The 7,500-nt window shown below is 32.0% G+C and overlaps 1 protein-coding gene across 6 annotated transcripts in view; it reads right to left on the bottom strand.

Moving 5' to 3' along the window:
• Nucleotides 1–7,297, bottom strand: part of LOC119598196 (signal-induced proliferation-associated 1-like protein 2) — a 32,350-nt gene extending 25,053 nt beyond the window's left edge. For all 6 annotated transcript variants that reach the window (XM_037947821.1, XM_037947819.1, XM_037947817.1 and 3 more), the window contains exon 1: nt 7,183–7,297. The gene's annotated coding sequence lies outside the window, so the exon portion shown is untranslated. The remainder of the gene's footprint in view (nt 1–7,182) is intronic.
• Nucleotides 7,298–7,500: the final 203 nt, after the last annotated feature.

Below are 7,500 nucleotides of genomic sequence, written 5' to 3'. Positions count from 1 at the left end.
AATGAATCAAAGAATGAAGAATGAGAAAGAGATAAGGAGAAAGCAGAAACGAGAAGAAAAAGAGGAAAGGGACAAAAGACAAGCAACTTCTGAGAAAGCAAGAAACATGGGCATTAAAACCACACAAACAAATCTTCAGTCAGCTGGAAAAGCTTCATGAAAAAGCTTCGTGGCAAAACCCGAAAGGTAAAAAATTCATCAAAAAGTCACATCAGAAAAGTTACAGGAAAAAATTTCATACAGAAAACTCCAAGAAAAGTTTATGCAAAGCGAAGAAAAAAGTAAAAAACTTCATAAAAGCTCAAAAATAAGCTTCACAGAAAAAAATCCCTAGAAAAGGCTTCAGTCAAGCTATTAAGAAAAATCCCTAGGAAAGGCTTCACTCAAGCTATCAAGAAAAATCCCTAGGAAAGGCTTCACTCAAGCTATCAAGAAAAAGTTTCATGGAAAGCTTAACGTGCGATATCGAAGGAATCTAGAGAAGTTAATGATGGAAGACAGGAAAAGGCATTGGGACAGTGATAGTATGTCACAGACAAATAATGAATGGAACTAGAAGGAAGTGGAAGAGGAAGGGGGAGGAAGAGGGCAGGAGGTGGAGAAGGAAGTGAAGGTGATTATGGAATAAGTGGAAGTGGAGGAGGAGGAGGAGGAGGAGGAGGAGGAGGAGAAGGGCGAGGAAGGGGAGGGGGAAGGGAGTGGGGAAGGGAAAAGGAGGGACAAGAGAGGGAAGAGGACAAGGAGGAGGAAATAAACATCACAATAAATATAACAGCAATAATAATACTCCATTCAGCATATTTGCCATTACTTCCTTAATCTGAATAAAGTAAAAAGCGTGACTCAGCTAAAAAAAAATTTCCCCAACAGAAACTGTAAACTTCAGTAAACTGTCCAAACTAATGAATAATTTAAATCCCCATAAAATTGAACTATCATACATAAAAACCTTCACAGCAAAAAAAAAAATCTATACCAACACATCTACAACAATTTTTTTTATTTCAAATAAAAAAAAATCAATAACATAACTACTGCTACTAGTCCTTACTCCTCTGCTCTAAAAAAATCAATAAAAAAGTATAATAAGTATACCCATAGCCTACACAAGTCAGATAAGCCCAGACTAAACAGGATATTTACATCCACAACCAACAAGGAACAGGAAGAGGAACTTGCTTTTGATAGTTCACCATCAACTATGCGAGGACAAAGGCCATTTGTTGGATGCGTTCACACGGGAAATGCAAAAATGCAAAAAATGGGAGGGCTGGTGTTGTGACGGTCTTCTTGTGGTGTCAATAAGAGGGAAATAACAGATAAATCAACAGTGATGACATATGAAAGGAAGTAAAAAACCGTGTATGTATTTATAAAGTGAATAAATATACATATACCCACTTTACAGATGAACAATGATGAGAGAAAATTGAGAAGGATGTGATATGAAATAAATCTGTTGACGACAGAAAAGAACTAATTAGCATAAAATTCTTTAAAACAAAGGGCAAAGATAATAATTAGACTCATATCTGACTGGCAAAAAATACCTATTAAAAACCCCCACTCGAACTAAATGAATCAAAACACAAAACAAAGACAATAAAAACAATTAAAAAACAAACAAAGACAAATGACACAGAGGAACACTCCACCCCCACAGTGACAATCTGACAGACAATTTGAAAAAAAGCTTCGGAAACAATGCAATAATTTGCATCCCAACCCTTCCTCTTCAATCATGGCTAAAATAAACCCAATTTCTCACAGTGAATAAGTCAATTTTGATAAAATTGGCTTCTCAATGGCAGCTACCTGAATCACTATTGCATAATACTGATTTTAGGGGGAGGATAATGTAAAGATGAATTGCTAAACAATCTATCTATCGATCTAGCTATCCATCCAAACATATATCTATTAGTAGTTATTACATATATATTCTAAAAGAGCTTTTACTGCAACGATTATGAAAACTGGATTGCACTTCATTTCTCCTTTGCCTGTCTGTCTGTCTGTCTGTCTGTCTGTCTGTCTGTCTGTCTGTCTGTCTGTCTGTCTGTCTGTCTGTCTGTCTGTCTGTCTGTCTGTCTGTCTGTCTGTCTGTCTGTCTGTCTGTGTCTGTCTCTCTGTCCAATTATCAAAACAAAACAACAAAAAGGGATGATACAACATGAATAATATATCTTACAACATAATGATAATAATACCATCAACATCGATAACTAATAACATGATAACATGAACAGTAATAATAACAATGATAATGAAAATGAAAATAACAATAAAAATTATAATGTCAATATTGATACCAATAACAATACTAAGGACAATATATATATACACCAATGATACTAATAATAACAATATCAATAAGAAAGAACTCAAGCAATAATGATGATAATGATAAAAATGAAACTGGTAATAACAATAACAGTAACAATATGAATAATGATGATGATGATGATCAAAACCAAAATGAAGATGATGATAACAATAATATATAATAGTAATAACCACCAACATCAATACTACTAAAACTACTACTACTACTACTACTACTAATAATAATAATAATAATAATAATAATAATAATAACAACAATAAAAATAAAATATTAATAATAACAGCAATATAAATAATTATAATGATAATTACAATAATAATAACAATAACAATAACAATAACAATAACAATAACAATAACAATAATAATAATAATAATAATAATAATAATAATAATAATAATAATAATAATAATAATAATAATAATAATAATGATAATGATAATGATAATGATAATGATAATGATAATGATAATGATAATGATAATGATAATGATAATGATAATAATAATAATAATAATAATAGTAATAATAATAATAGTAATAATAATAATAGTAATTAAAATAATAATAATAAGATTATAATAAGAATAACAATAATAATTATTGTTATAATTATATAAAATTACTATTACAATTACTATGATAATAATAATAATGATAATAACAATAGTATTAATAATAACAACAGTTAATAATAAAAATAATAAAAATAATAATAATAATAATAATAATAATAATAATAATAATAATGATAATAAGCATCATCATCATTATAATTATAATAACTATAACTACATTATTTAATATGTAATAGTAATAAAATAATATTGATGATGATGATGATGATGATGATGATGATGATGATGATGATGATGATGATGATGATGATGATGATGATGATGATGATGATGATGATGATGATGATGATGATGATGATGATGATGATGATGATGATGATAGTAATAATAGTAATAGTAGTAACAACAACAACAACAACAATAATAATGATAATGATAATAATAATAATAATAATAATAATAATAATAATAACAATAACAACAACAATAATAATAAAAATAAGATATTATCAATGATAATAATAACAATAATATTAATGATGACAACAAAAACAACAACAACAATAATAATAATAATAATATCCATCATCATCATCATCATTATTATAGTCATCATTACTACCATCATTTAATGCATTATAGTAATAAAAGAATATATAGTAAAAATCTTATTTTATAATAATAATAATAATAATAATAATAATAATAATAATAATAATAATAATAATAATAACAATAATAATGACAACAATAATAATGATAACAATACTACTACTACTACTACTACTACTACTACTACTACTACTACTACTACTACTACTACTAATAATAATAATAATAATAATAATAATAATAATAGAAGAAAAATGTGAGGAGAAAGTGGAATAACAAAATGACAAATACAGAGAACTAGAAGAAGAATGTGTTGAGGAAGGCTAACCAACTCTAAGGGGCCAATTTTAAAATAAGTTTGGGAGCAAATTCCCTGGTAAAAAAAGAGATCTTGGTGTGCTGACTGGCATCACTAAAAACATCAAACCTATGAAACCATTTCCTTTCAAAACCTCACTTAACACAAAAATCACAATAAGACTGACACAATAATCATTTTAAAAATCCTTTCAAAATCGATATATTAAATAAGAAACCCCCTTCAATATGCCAGTTCCCTCTACAGCAAGTGAAAAAGCTGTGGCTATCTCATAAACCAAAGAATCTTTCTCACACTTTCCCCACACAATACATTAACTTTCTTTAAAGAAGAGGAGGAGGAGGAGAAAGAGGAGGAGGAGGAGGAGGAGGAGGAGGAGGAGGAGGAGGAGGAGGAGGAGGAGGAGGAGGAGGAGGAGGAGGAGGAGGAGGAGGAGGAGGAGGAGGAGAAAGAGGAGGAGGAGGAGAAAAGAGGAGGAGGAGGAGAAGAGGAGGAGGAGGAGGAGGAAGGGAAAAGGAGGAGGAGGAGGAGGAAGGGAAAAGGAGGAGGAGGAGGAGGAAGGGAAAAGGAGGAGGAGGAGGAGGGGAAAAGGAGGAGGAGGAGGAGGAGGGAAGATAAGAATAAGAAGAGAAGAAATAAAAGAAAGATGTGGTAACCTTAACTGATGCTCTGGCCTGTTACTTGTGCACATTTAGCCTCAGTTAATGTTTAAGCATCTGCCTACAGACAGAGCAAAAGTGAGTTATTACTGCTATTGTGAAAGACACTGTCTGAATCTTTTATATGCTTCTTTGGTATCTGTAACAATTTTTGTTTTGTTGTTGTTAGGTGAATTATATCTTTGTTTGTTTTTTGTTACGGAAAGAATTTCTTGAGCCTACATTTCTCTTACTTTTGCTAAAGATGTCTTTTCTTGACCAAATGCATGCTAGCAAATTAATGTGTTTGCTAGTCCCATGTTACATATTCACTGGCTGTACATCACATCTAGAATAAATGACAAGGCAAGTTCCTTTCCTTTATCTACGAGAACTGATAACTCAAAGCCATGTTCTTTGATAAACGCACAAGGTATTTACTGTACTTTTTTTTTTTTTTTTTTTTTTTTTATTCTCCTTCTTTGGCTTAAAATCATTAAGTTTCTTTCTAAAAAAGTACCTGCCTATTAATAATGTAGCAACTTTACTACCAGTTTATCTACCTGTCTAACTATATCAGTTAATACATATGCAAAAATGTGGTAATTTTTCATTGATCAATTTACTTGTACAGTCAATACAGTTTAGTTAATGACTACCTAATCTAACAATCTATCTATATTTCTATCAATCAACCTACTTGTCTATCTTGGCTTTATATATAAAAAGAAATATTTAAATTCTTATGAGATCTGTTAATAATAATCTCAACTGACACGTTTCTTATCATATAAAATATACTTGGTAAATATTTTCCTCATGTGAACTTTATCAGCACAATGATGTATGTGTTACTACTATCTCATCTTATGAGATAACCAAAATATTACATCCTGTTGAGTCATATACTTATCGAAAGAGGATGAAAAAAAAAAGAAAATGGAGAATATATAGTTTAAAAAAAAATGACATACTACCTCAATTAGAATACTGAATATTTCATCCCTATAGAAATGCAAAACTGCTGACCTAAATTTATTTTCTTTGGGAGTCAGTAAATCATAGCTGCTCTAACTAGGACTAACTATATAGCCAATGCTATGGCCTCTGCTCTCTGCAAAGGCCAATAAACCTCATCCAAACAAAACTGTCAAGATATACAAGGATAAACTGTCTGAGAGGTCAACATGTATTATCCTGTTAGAATAAACATGTTAAGGTTTGTCTTTGATGGAGTGCTGAGGCCACAGCATAGCTGGACTCTGCCTCATGGGCAAAATTTACTACTACATTTTGCAGATGGTATTTAATACCTACTGTATGTTCTTTCTGTCCAATATCTCTAATTCTTTCAAAAGCTATAAATCTTCTGTCTTGTTTTGAAAATAGTACATTTCAGAATAAGCTAAAATTTTAATCTTCAAGGATAAGAAAATAAAAAGGTAATAATTTCACATCACTTAATGCACATACTGAACAAATATCAGATGTCAATATTCTGCCTGACATGGAGTTACTCATGAATATTGAAAATTGCCTTTGCCTGACTCACTCACTCACTCTCTCTCTTACTTTCTTTATTTTCTTACTCTGTCTCTCCCACACATTCACTCACTCTCTAATCTCACTTGCCCTTTCCCTCTCATTATCTTTACTTTCTTTCTTTTTTTCTTTCTTAATCTCTCTCTCTCTCTCTCTCTCTCTCTCTCTCTCTCTCTCTCTCTCTCTCTCTCTCTCTCTCTCTCTCTCTCTCTCTCTCTCTCTCTCTCTCTCTCTCTCCATTCATTAAACATATCTAAATACAATATACATTATTTTCATATTTTCAACAAAATTATTTAATATCTGCCAAAACAATCAATCAAATGATATAATCTCTGGCAAAAAGAATTAATCATTTGATTTAATGTTAATAAAAAAAAATCATATACATCTCATACACTTATATATAAATACACAAAAAAATACTCCTGTTCCACTCTCCTTTTCATGAAACTAAAAAAATATATAATTATCATAAGCACAACAGTAATTAACAAATGCCTCTGTAACATTAAATTCACTTTTTGCACTTTTCAAAGTAATAATTCCACAAAAAAAATAAGTCTTGATGAAGGAAAAATCCTAGATATAAATCAAAACAGATCAGAAATTCACTCAAATAACTTCTATTATCAGAAAAAACAAATCACTTTTCATTTCAATTTCTTCAACAATCACAAGCCAAGTAACAATATAACAACTTCACTTGTTCTCCAACATAGTAACACAGAACAAGAACAGTAGAACAGCTCAACACACACACACGAAGGTTTCACGTTAATCTTCCCAACGTCTTGAAGAAACACTTATATCCGGACGTTATAGAATTACACTTCTTTCGCGTAAAAAAATTCACCTTTTCCTTTCTAAAATTGCACTTTCTCACAAGAGAGGGTTGAATGTTATCTCCTTACACACCGCGAATATTATCTTCACCTACTCTTTGTGCACTCTGCTTCCCCAGAAAGGGAAGAAGGGGAGAAATAAGGAGGAGAAATAGGAGCGACACTCGCGAGGAACCTTTTCGAGTGAGTCACAAAGGCACCAAAAGCACCACGCGGAGGAGCCTGCAACACCTCCCCTTTTCCTTGGCTTTTTCCTCACTTTGGGGACACTTCCAACTCACTCCACCCACTCTCCACTCACGATGGATACTTCCTCCGCCTCTTGGTCTCGCCTGGTATTCCACAAGAGGGTTAGAGAGGACTAAAAAGCGTTAAAAGAGCGACCGCCTCTCTCTCGGACCAACACAATGAATGAGACGAAGTTGTGTACTGTTGTAGTCTGAGAGGGAGCGCAGGGTTCTCTTATTTCAGCCATTTTTCACTCTTCGCTTAACTGATTCATTGTCTTTTTTGTCGCTCCGTCGTCTTTATTCAATACACGACTTTCTTCCCTCACGATGTGGTTCAGTAGGCGCGTTAGATAGCGTGAAATAAAAAGATACGTGATATAGGCGACGTG

Source organism: Penaeus monodon, chromosome 41 (genome assembly GCF_015228065.2).
Source record: "Penaeus monodon isolate SGIC_2016 chromosome 41, NSTDA_Pmon_1, whole genome shotgun sequence".
NCBI classification, from domain to species: Eukaryota; Metazoa; Arthropoda; class Malacostraca; order Decapoda; family Penaeidae; genus Penaeus; species Penaeus monodon.
This window is presented reverse-complemented; position numbering and strand designations above follow the sequence as displayed.